The sequence below is a fragment of the Notamacropus eugenii genome, chromosome 1, assembly GCF_028372415.1.
Source record: "Notamacropus eugenii isolate mMacEug1 chromosome 1, mMacEug1.pri_v2, whole genome shotgun sequence".
Lineage (NCBI taxonomy): Eukaryota > Metazoa > Chordata > Mammalia > Diprotodontia > Macropodidae > Notamacropus > Notamacropus eugenii.
In genome coordinates this window covers 495,811,874-495,824,830 of record NC_092872.1, presented here as the reverse complement: position 1 = coordinate 495,824,830, position 12,957 = coordinate 495,811,874, and positions in this window count along the sequence as shown.

Below are 12,957 nucleotides of genomic sequence, written 5' to 3'. Positions count from 1 at the left end.
CCAGTGTCGCCCAGGTCTCAAATTCTATGCCAAAGTTCTTCTTCTTTTGACATCCATATGATCCCTTGTCTTGTGTGAGTTCTCCATTGCACTAGCTCAAAAGAAACATGAGATGTGCATATTTAGGGACATTTCCACTTTAAATGTTCATAATGACTATTTGTGCCTGACCTGTAGTAGTGTGTTCTAAGCTCATATTGGTCTGATCCAGTCATAGCTGGATACACTGTAGTTTGACCCCAACAGAGTTGGGTCATTTTGGTCCTCTTTGAGCACAAAGGACAACAACCAGAAATCAACTGATCTGCAAATGTCTCTCAAATCTATCTATCTAGCCCTATTCTCTCTCTTGAAGTCCAGCTCTGCACCAGCTGTTTACTGGTCATTTCTACCTGGTTGTTTTGATGGTTTTTCAAATAACATATTTGGAACAGATCACATAATTGAGATAGATATTTTTAAAGAACATGGCCAATGTATGAATTTGTTTTTGCTTGACTAGCTTATTCATTATAAAGTTGTATTTTTTTTTAAATTGTGGAGGGGAGGATTTGGGAAAGATAAGGAGATTAGTGATAGCAATGCCCAAAGAAAAGAAGGGGGGAAAAAGAGGGACATTGTTGCATTTAAAAAATTTCACAAAAGAAAACAGAAGATTCAGAAGGAGACACCAACATGACAGCTTTGTAACTGTGCTTTTTTTTAAAAATGCAAGCTGTATGTCATCAAGATTTGAGTTTCATGCATATATATGTATATATATGTATATATATGTATATATATGTATATATATATGCATGAAACTCTAATATATATATATATACTCCTTTTTTTGTTCTGTATAAATAGAAATGTTCATGTTTGATGATGTTTGTCAAGTTCAGAATAACAAAAAAAATTAATTTAAAAAATCTCATTTAATTTTTGGGCCCAATTTAATTTTTGTTTTCTGGTTCACTGTTCTTCATCGCTTATTAGGTAATTCAGAGAATACCCTCATTTCAGTGACTCAGATTACTATTACTGCCTTGCCTCATTAAAAACAGGAGAGTCTCTTATTAATGCTATGTTTGTTCTTTGTCTTGAAACTTTATATAAGTTTGATCCCAGAGTGGTTTGGGATGGGATTGAACTGATCAACTGAGTCATAAGCCTGTCCATGGAACTAAGGACAATGATGGTCACATGCCCATGTTGTTCCGCATTGGTATCTGCTCTCCTCCCATAACTACTATCCCTATGTGTCAGTGTTACTCATGGGGAAAATTTTTCCCCCTTTTGCCCCCTTCACACTGATTATTGAACACTGTATTCTAGATGTAGTCTAATGAGGGCAGAGTCCTGAGAGGCAATCACCTCCTAATTCCTGGAATTAATGCCTTTCTCCATCATTCTCAGTATTGCATTACAGCTCTTTTGGCTACCATATCATACTGCTGACTCACATTCAACTTGTGACTCATTAAAAAAAATCATCTAAGCTATATTAAATAAAAAGGATAAAAAGCTTAAATTACTAAGTGGTAGAAATGGAACCCAAACTGTGGTCTTCTGATCCCAAGTTGAGTGGCCTTTTCACCACATCCTTGTATCGTCAGATTCAGTTCAGTCATTCTACCTGAAAGTGTTACCCAGCTTGGGTCTATGCTGCCCACGTCAGCTCTGGATAAGGTAACACATCTCCAGTTGTTTCATGCTTCTCTGGTTGAATTCTACCCTTTATTCTCCTTAAGTCTGTTATCTTTACAATCTTAGATAACATTATCTTTAATTTTAGATGCTTCAGTCTCCTAGGACAATAGAATCTTACTTGATATCATGTCACCAAAGAAAATTCTGAATAAGCAAACCAGGATTCTGAAAGGATATGCAGGGGGAAGAAACCTGAACAACAGTTTCCTTTATGATTCCAATTGGGGTTCAGTTAAGATTTAACAGCCTTTAGAAAAGACAGTGCAAGGGGCTAAAAAAAAGTCAGAAGAGAAAAGCTTTTTCAAAAGAAGAGATTAATCTAATCAAGAGGTGATAGTTAGCCCCCTTGGGGCAGGTAGGTGGCACAGTGGCAAGAATGCTGGCCTTGGAATCAGAAAGATCTGAGTTCAAATCCTGTCTCAGACACATTTATCTTCATGAATTCAAATCTGGTTTCAGACACTTATTAGTTGTTTGGCCCTGGGCAAATCACTTAACTGTTTGCCTCAGTTCTTTATCTGTAAAATGAGCTAGAGAAGGAAATGGCAAACCACTCTAGGATCTCTTCCAAGAAAACCTGAAATGGAGTCACAAAGATTAAGATACAACTGAAATGATTTACCAACAACCAAACTTAAGCCTCTTCTAATAGAAGCATAATATTTATTTGTCTGTTAGTCAGCCTTTTGTTTCACTTTCTTAGTCTGGAGAAAGGGGATAGAAACATGACATGGGCAACTGGACAGCGGATGGGGAAGATGGTAGCTCTCAATTAGAAGAGCTAGCAGGGAGAGGTTCAGCAAAGGCGGAGGCTATAGATGAATGACTGGGGTAGGGTGAGTGGAAGTTCTCCTTAGGACCCCAAAATTTAGAGGGTATAAAGTTGAAAATAATATTTTTAAAGGACTGTGAAATTTTAAATTTTGTTACATTAACATGTCGACATGCTACCTCTTCAGTAGCATAGACATAGTTGAATTTAATGCTTAGCTAACAAAAATTCAAGGCGTCATACCAGTGCCATCTTCTTCAAGAGGTCCCTCCTTCCCACATTTAACACCCCTTCCACTCGAATTGCTTTGTATTCTCTTATATTTAGTTGCTGGTGAGTCTATTGTACATCCCCAGAAGAATATAAGCTTTTTAGGGGCAGGACTTTCTTATTTTTTGTGTTTGTATTCTCGATGTTTAGTCTAGTGTCTGGAACATAGTAAGCACTTAAAAAGTGCTTGTTGATTGATTGATTAGTTAAAATATGAAGCTAGCAGATGGTGTGAGTAGGTAATAACACCCATCTGTGAGTCACTGTAGTAATTTCTTCTTCCACCCCACTGAATTCATCTTAATTGCTTAATTACAAAGTTGATTTTAGGTTGCATTTCATGCTGTTTCCCCTGGGAGCCAAAATTTCTAGTTAATAGCTCATAGGCAGCTTAGAGGGTAGTAGTAAAGAAGGCTGTTGTTATTTTTTTGTCCTTCATTCTGAAAGAGGACCATGACATCAGGAAGACGATGCTGTGACTTGCAAGTGAATTGGATTTAAGTGAGGAGAGCTGTGCAAGGTCACCAGTCTCACTTTCTCCTTGTCAGCCACATGGGTCCAGTGGCCAGATATAGGTCAGGATGACTGGAGATGGCCTCCAATAAAGAAGAAAATATGGTGGTAGAAGAGGGGGAGGTGTGGAGAGGGTAGAGAAACAGAGGTTGAGGTAGGTGGTAATGAACCTGGGTACTGGAAAAGGTAGGTTTTATATCATAATAATTGAAACTAATTTTGCTGGATTTTAAAACCATTATGTAAGAGATAAAATATGTAGAAGGACATAGTCGTCATGGTTCAGATTTGGAAGGCTCCTCTGAACCTTAGGAAACAAACAGGTAGGAAAGAAACAAGCATTTATTTATTAAACACCTATCATGTGCCAGGCACTGTACTTAGTGCTTTACAAATATTATCTCATTTGATCCTCACAACAATCTTGGGAAGTAGGTGCTATTATTATCCCAGTTTTATAGTTGAAGAGATTAAGTGACTTGCCCAGGGTCACACATCTTATGAGTGTTTGAGTTCAGATTTGATCATTGGTTGTGCTTGGGTCTAGTCTGGAATACTCATCTTCCTGAGTTCAAATCTGGTTTCAGACACTTACTAGCTGTGTGACACTGGGCAAGTCACTTAACTCTCTTTGCCTCTGTTTCCTCATCTGTAAAATGAGCTGGAGAAAAAAATGGCAAACCACTCCAGCATCTTGGTCAAGAAAACCCCAAATGGGGTCATGAGGAGTCAGAAATGACTGGTATGACTGAACAACATTTCCTAATTTTAGTCCCGGAGCTCTATCTACTTTGCTACCTAGACTCTGGGACTGAGGTCAACAGTACACTGTTGGAATTCACTGAACAGGGAAATTTAGAGAATAGCAAAAGGTAAAAGAATTGGGACCACTGTCACAAGTCTCATGAGTTGGCTTTGAGCATTGTGGAGTCCTTGGATTGCACTTCTGGTGCCATAAGTTAGACTGCTCCTCTCCCATGGTGCCAATTCTGTAACTCCTCTAGATTCTGTCCACAGAAGTTTTCCAGACTAGGATCTTTTCAGGGTCTAAGTCTCTCTCCACTTACTCCTAACTTACTCTCTTACTCTTCTCTTACTTACTCTACAGTCCTCACTCTAAAGCTAGGTGCCTCACAACACCTTCTCTTCTATTCAGATCTTTAGCTTCTCAATATTTTAAAATTCAGTTTCAGTCCCAGGCTTTCCAATCACCAGATCCATCCTTCTCCCCGTTCTGCCCCATAGGATGGAGTTTACGTTATTTCCGGGTCTTTACATCTCCATGTAATAGCATAAACCATAAAACAGTAAAAGTCTGTTATATTTCACTTGCTTTGGCTCTTCTGGGGCTAAGGTTCTTGTCACAGGGACCTAGGGCCAGAGAGGGACTCTAAATCACTGGGGAACTTACATGGCCAAATATGGGTGGAAAAGGAGTAGTCTTGGATCAGGAGTAGAGGGGGACATTTCATGACCACCTACACTGGAGCTCAGGAAGGCAGGCAGATGAAAAGTCAGTCAGAGAAGTTCTAGCTAGAACAGGGCCACCAGGGTTTTGTCCCAAATGCTTATAGCTGGGGAGGCACTGATGTCTCCTTACTTTTGTTCAGAGACCCTGGTCCCCATGCGTTATGATTCTCTGACAAATTATGACTCTAAAAGGGTTGGGGTGTGTTAAAAATCTGATTCAATACAGTGGTGTCATCGGTGATCTCAAACTCAAACAGAAATGCATACCTTCAGGCTGCATCTTGACTCAAAAAAAACCCCTACAAATCAGCATTACATTTCAATCTGTTTCCCTCCTTAATCTTTTGCCAGGTGGGCCAGAAGTTCGATACCTCAGCTTTACACTTTTTTTCTAGCTTACCTAAGGTATTTTATTCCTTATGGAAGGGGAAAATGGTGAGCTCCAGAGGGCAAGGACTATCTTTTGCCTCTCTTTGTGTGCCCAGTGCTTAACACAGTGGCTGGAACTTAAGCTGGTGCTTAATATATTTAGTGATTGGTTGAATTGGGACTATAGTTTTATGGTCCCAATAAATAAATAACTTTGCCATAGTCACATTCTTTGTCCAACTTCAATGTGACTGATCAATTTATATAGTCTTACAAATGGATTGATGGTGGTACAGATTTGAGTCAAATGGAAGATACCACCATGTTGGGAGAAGGAGGTACAAATCAGTAGACTGATGAAGGTCTAGTTTGTGGGGCACAGTGATCAAATAATGATTGGAGCATTCTAGGAATAAGTTCTGCATTTCAAGCAGATGTTCTGCCTAGAGATGACCTTCTTGGCCTTGTGGGACACATTTTCCCTAGTTAATTTAGGTTAGTAACACCTAGTTTACCCACAAATCTTTGCAGCAATGTCAGACTTTTTAGAAACACAACAAATGAGATAAGCCTAGGATTCTGATTCCTCAGGGAAAGGTGAACTCAGGAGATGGTGCAGAAGTGAGATTGCTTCCTGTGAAGATTGGGGGTGGGGGGAGGAAAGGGAGGCAATGGATTACCCTTTCATTCCCTTACTATGTAACTGAGGGGGTTCTGCTTCTTGGATCACTTTCTCCCTTGCTTTACTTTAAGACCTATTCCTTCGGGATCTTGGAAATCACAATTAGTTGAGGAGTGAAAAGGATCTGGCCTGCCCCCCCGGTAGGTCTCTCATGTCTAGGTGGTGCAGTGGATAGAGCACCAGTGCAGGAGTCAGGAGGACCTGAGTTCAAATCTCACCTCAGACACTTGATACTCACTAGCTGTGTGACCTTGGGCAAGTCACTTAACCCCAATTGCCTCATCCTGGGTCATCTCCAGTCATTCTGATGAATATCTGGTCACTGGATTCAGATGAATCTGGAGGAGAAGTGAGGCTGGTGACCTGCACAGCCCTCCCTCCCCCTTTCCTTCCCCAAAGTCAAGTGCAAGTCATGTCATTATTTCTCTGATGGCATGGTCTTCTTTGGCAATGAAGGACGAACACACACACACATATATCACACAGATATTACATAATCAACACATTTGTGTGTGTGTGGGTGCCTCCACTGCTTTTCAGTATTCTTTTACTTCATACATATCTATCTATGGTGTGGTGCTGTGGTCTATGAAGTGCTGGCTGAGCAGGGTTATCACTTCTTTGTGCTCACCCTCACCCTCGTATGAGTCAGGCTACTCCTTTCCAATTACTACTGTGACTCCACCTCTTAGATTTGACTTTCTCTCCGACCATTCCCTTAGATCTTTCCCTCAGAGAAGGAGGTTTCCTTTACAAACTGGAATTCAGGAAACAATGAGAAGGAAAGTGACTAGCTAGTCATAGCTTCTCTTACCAAACTATTTGTTCACTGCCTAGAAAAGTCCAGGATTGACTTTCCATTCTTTCTCTGCTCTGTAAAGTTATCAAAGGAATCAATAATTCTGTTTCTTCAGTTCTGAGCCCCCAGCCATGAAGTGTTCCTGGCAAAATATAAGCTATAGTTATACATTCTATTTCTCTCCCATTCTGAGCACTGTGCTATCGTCTCTCCGTTGGTGACATACATGGGTCATCAATGCAATGCTTAACCACATTTGTTGGACTTCAATTGATCTGGAGGAGAGAGGGAGGCTAATGACTGTGAAGCTCTGTCTCGGTTAAATCCAATTCACGTGCATGTTATCACCCTCATGATGTCATTGGCCCTTTTTGAAAATGAAGGACAAACAACAAAAGAACGTAAATCGCTTAAAAAGCAAGTGAGCATAAGGATGAAATAAATTAATAAATGAATACAACATTTGGGGAAAAGGCAATGCTCTTGAGAAGGTAAAGAAGTGTAAGGAAGATTGCAGGAATCATCAAATGGGTCTGAATGCTGAAGGAGAGGGGAAGGAGCTTGAACAACATGGAATCCATTCCAATATACCTGGCCGTTAATTTCTCTCCTTGTGTGCTCTCTTCTTCTCTTTCTATGCGGGGTCCCTTAACAACCTAATTTCTTTCATGTCATCAGATACTATCAGATTACCAGACATGTGTGCCCTGGCCAAACGGGCTCCTTGTATGTGCCCCATCATGTTCATCATGATATTGGTTCCATATGCATGTATTTTCCTTGTGCATTCTCTGCATGTGTGTCCTATTTTATTTGTGATGTGGCAAGTTGTGGGAAAGTATGAGTGTGTGCGCGCTTGTCATTTTTTTTACTTTAATGTTTGATTGTTTTTTGTTTTATTTTGTACTTTGAATAATGTGTGCTCTGGTTGACTGGTAAAAATACATAAACCTTTAAAACATAAAACCTTGATTCTGGTAAAAAATGTGAAGTTGATCACTGGAACAGGTTAGGTGTACAAGATACAGAAACAATAAAATAGTCACAGAGTGTTTGCTAAACCAAAAGACAGAAACTAAGGGGATAATGACTCACCATTTGATGGAAACTGCTGAGAAAACTGGAAAATTGTCTGGGAAACAATTAGACTTACATCAACATCTCAAACCATTTGCCACAATGACCTCAAAATACACATATGACCTACATATAAAAAGTCATATAAAAATAAATTAGACAAGGATGGAAAAATATCTTTTACAACTATGGATAGCAGAAGCATTTTTGACCAAACAGAAAATAGAGAAGCTCCCAGGAGATAAAATGGATCATTTTTATTATGTAAAATTGAAAAGTTTTTATATAGACAAAAGTAACACCATTAGAATTTGTGTGTCAAAGCAAATGACAACTATCTACTTCTGGTGATTCACGTGGGCAGAAATGATATTACTTGAAGGAAACTAAAAGGTATTACCAACAATTATGAATTTTGGAAGAAATTAAAGACCAAAAGGAATGCAGGTGTGATTTCCTTGATATTGCCCATTAAAGTTAAGAAATGAAGAAAAGAAAATTAATTTGAAGAATTAATAGATGGCTGAGGATCATAGTTTAAAATACAGGGTAACAGTTTCCTGACCAGAGATGAAATTTATTTTACAGAGAATTTAAGATATATTATTGGATATAGAAGCAAACAAACAGAGTAGCATATAGTGTTTGATAAAGTCAAAGTCATTGGTTGAAAGACTCACTAGTTAACCAAAACTGCTGTGAAAATTTGACAATAGTCTGGGAGAAATTAGGTTTAGACCAACACCTCACAGTATATGGATAAGTAATTTAGATATAAAATGTCAAATATAAATGTATTAGAGGAGCAAGGGAAAAATTTCCTCTTAGATCCATAGATAGGGGGAGATTTCATGATTAACAAATGTGATAGAATCACACAGGACAAAATGGGAAGTTTGATTACAAAAAAATTTTAAAAAGGTTTCGCATGAATCTAATACAAGAAAAATCAGAAGGGAAATAGGTAACTAGGGGAAAAATCTTTGCAAATTTCTCCAATAAAGGTCCTTTCCTGGTTATAGAAGGAATTTATTTAAATTTATTATTTCCTAAGTGAGAAGACCAGATAATTTTCTTTTATTGTAATTATTTTTTGCTTCTCTTCTTTTAGGTTGTCTTTCACTTCTGTGTGTTTGCCCTCCCAATCTATTGTTCTCTTTTCTGTTTCTTTGGTGAGGCTCACTGTTGTATAGTCATGTTTTTCTATTCTGTTCATTATTTTTTGCTGGGCAGTGCTCTCATAATTCTCACTTCTATTTTAAACCACACAGGAAGAGTGTGTTGTAGTTCCATTTTCTCTTTAAATTCCACAGGATCCTCTGTTTCATGAAGTGTTAGATCATTTTATTTTATTTTGAAGTATTTATTCATAGACACCTGAATTTGTTCACTAGATCTGGAGGATATGTTTCCTTCTGTTGCTACTGTTTTTCCTGTTCATTTATGTGTTTGTTCTTGGGGTCTTTGAGTTTCATTCTTTCTGAAATCTTTGGTACTTTCGGTCTCCCCTTACTCTCCTTATTTTCTTATCACTCACTTTCTAACTTCCTCTCCTGTGATTGTGACTTCCTTGGGGGCTGGATCTCAAAGCATCTTGCTTTCCTTCTTCTACACTGGACAATTTATGATTCATCAGTCTGGGTCTTTTCCCCAACTGATTTTAGTGGTCAAAACTGATGAGGCCATCTGGGTGCTGTGCTCTTTCTTTCAGGCTTGGTGCTGTGTTGCTGCACAGCCCCCTACAGGCACAGTGTCCTAGGGATCTGTCCTTTTTTCCTCGGTTCTCTGGCCTGATGCTGGAAGTTCAGATCCTGTTTTCCCTGGTACTGGTAGTTCAGTGCTTTGCACCACTGATGCTTTTGGGTTTCAGTCCCCAAAAGGCTTTTGCTCAACAGACAAACTAGCTGTTGAGGTCTGAGCAAAATCCCATAGTCTGAAACCAGGCACCAGAAAACTGGAAAGAGGGAGGGGTGAACTAGCAAAGATGACAGAAGAGGAAAATGACAAATGTTGGAGGGCTCTGGGAAAATAGGTAGACCAGTGAACTGATAGTAGAGCTGTGAATTAGTCTAGCCATTCTGGAAAGCAATTTGGAACAATGATCAGAAAGTTACCAAACTATGCATAACCTCAGAGGTACCCATACCAATACTAAAACTGTACTCCAAAGAGATGAAAAAAATATTTATAGTAGTTCTTTTCAAGGTAGCCAAGAATAAGAAACCAGGGAGGTGTCTTCCTATTGGGGTATAAGAATGTAATTGAATATTATTTTGTATTATGAAATTATGAAATAGATAGTTGTGGAAGAAAGTGGGAAAACTTTTATGGACTGATGCAGAGGAAGTGGACAATACTGGGAAAACAATTTATACAATGATAACAGATGAAAACACCTTTCAAATACTTCAGAACTCTGGTCAGTACAGTGAAAAACCATGAGTCCAAAAGAGTGGAGATAGAATCTAATAGCATTTAGAAACATACCTGGCCAAACAGGTGATGAACTTATTAGGCAAATGCCTGGTATGGCCTCACACTGTGGTACTGAGTTCTTACAGTTCTGGAGGCTGTGGCAATACCCAGTTGGTCCTTTTAAACACTGAACTTTTCCTACTAGTTGAGATAATTCATGCCATATTGTTATGGAATCATAGATGGAAGGAGTGCTTTTAGTCTAACCTGCTCATTTTACAGAAGTGGAAACTGAGCTCCTTGCTTAAGGTCACATTAGCACTATTTTTAAGGTCGCAGAGACAATATTTGATCCCCATTCTTCTGACTCCAAATCCCGCACTCTTTTCCCATTGCTACCTGCACTAAGCTTGAAGAATAGATTTACTGGGGACAATTCCAGTCAGTCAGGGAGAGACCTTTTGCTAACAGGTGTAACCAAGTAAGAGAGAAAAGGTGGTGGAAAGTAGGCTTTCCTTATTGGCTAAATTGAATGTTAATGTGCACAGCGGCAGATGATGCAGATGCAAGGTGGGCTCTGATTGGACAGGTGAATATACAGAAAACTGCAGAAGTTTTCTAAATGGGTTCATAGACTAGAATAAAGCTGGAAAGGATCTGAAAAGTCATCAAGTCCAGTTCCCTTTTTATTGATGAGGAAAATTAGATTCAGAGAAGCTAAGGGACTTAAGACCTTTCTGACTTCAGGTTTAGCTATCCACTATCCACTGCACCATGATGCCTTTTTTCCACTTAGGAAAATTTTTGTTATGTCAAAGAAAAATTTGGAAGGCAGTCTATCTTGCAGTCCTGCTTATGTTGCCAATTTTCTAAGCAATCATTAAAAAATATATATATATATATTTATGTCTATCTATCTTTTTCTCAGTCCTGTCTATATAGCTATCTTTCTATCTGTCTTGGTATCTGTCTGTTTGTCTTTCTATCTCTCTATCTATACATCTATTTGTCTTTCTGTCTATCTTTCTCTGTCTCTTTGTCTGCTTCTGTTTCTCTCTCTCTCTCAAAATTGAACTTGCAGTCCAGCCCCTATTTAAATTACTATGTTTTGTAGCATCTATAAAATATGGTTTTACTCTACATATGTATATGCCTCAAATGTTCCCATGACCACAGATAATCCCAATGATGGTTTTATATTCGCTATGTAAGAGATCAGAAACAATGAGGCCTGATGAACAAAGGTGACAACCTTGGAGTCAGGATGACTCTGGTTCAAGTTCTGCTCCTGATCCATACTAGGTGTGTGACTGTGGGCAAGTCACAACTCTCTAATGCCCCGGGCAGCTCACTACTCTGAGGAGAATTTCAGAATACTCCATACTTGTATTGGTGGAGAGAACTTCCACACTGAGATTTCCCAATGTTGATGAATTGCATGTCTAGACAGAATAATGGCAAGAAGAAGAAGAAGAAGAAGAAGAAGAAGAAGAAGAAGAAGAAGAAGAAGAAGAAGAAATGCTTAACACAAGAGACTCTTATAAGCACACATTAAAAAAGATGCTCATCAGTCTCCTTTCCTGGATCCTTCTCCAGATCACATCCTCTAACCAGAGGTATCCCACAGGGTTTTGTCCTGGACCCTCTTTTTTTTCTCCCTCTATACTATTTCACTTGGTGATCTCCTCAGGTCCCATAGATTTAATTACCATCTGTGTGCTGATGATTCTCATATCTGCCTATCTGTCCTAACCTCCCTGGTGACCTCCAATATTACATCTCACACCTGCCTTTCAGACATCTCAAACTGGATGTCTAGTAGATGTTTTAAATTTCCCAAGTCCAAAATGCAATTTACAGTCTTGCCTGCTAAATCCTCCCCCTCCTGCTTTGCTGGCTACTGTAGAAGGCAACAGCACCATCCCAATCCTTCAGGCTCCCAACCTAGGAGCCATCTTGGACTATCTCTCACTATCTTCCCCTGTATCTAATCTGTTACCAGGGCTTGTTGAGTTCACCTTTGTAGTATCTATAAATGAGTCCTTCTCTCCTCTGATACTGCCCCTACTCTAGTGGAGGATTATTGTAATAGTCTATTGGTGAGTTGGCATGCCTCAACTATCTCCCCACTCCAATACATCTTTTATTCAGCCACTAAAAGTGATTTTCCTAAAGTACAGGTCCAACCATGTCAACCCTCTCTCTCACCCCACCCCCTACTCAATAGACTCCAGTGGTACCCTATTCTCTTCAGGATGAAAACCAGAATGCTCTGTTTGACATTCAAAACTCTGCAAAACTTAGCCCCTCCTGCCTTTCCAAGTCTTCTTAACCTTGCTTCTTGACACATCACTTCAGTCCAGTGACACTGGCCTGTCTTTTCCACAAACAAGACACTCAGTTTCTTGATTCTGGACTTTTTCTCTGGCTGTCTCCAATGTCTGGAATATTCTCCCTCCTCAGCCCTGCCTACTGCCTTCCCTGCCTTCCATTAAGCCCCAAGCAAAATGCTGTCTTTTAAGTGGAGCTTTTCCTAACTCCTCTTAATTCTAATGCTTTGTATTAATTATTTCCTACTTAGCTTGCTTTGTATATATTTGCTTGCAATTTGTTTTCCCCATTACATTGTGAACTCTTTGAGTGTCTAGACAGGGATTATTTTTGTCTCTTTTTGTACTCCCAAGTGCTTAGAACAGTGCCTGACATAGTTGGTACTTAATAAATGCTTATTGATTGATTAATTGAAGAAACAGCAGTAATAACAACTGTCGCAGTCACTGAGTGGCTGGCTTACTTACTGCTAGATATTCAGAAACCTGAAGAATGGGACAAAGTATTAGTTTTCCATCTGGGAAATGGGCTAATTTAAGTTTGAGCAGAGAAGAGAAGTATTCTAGT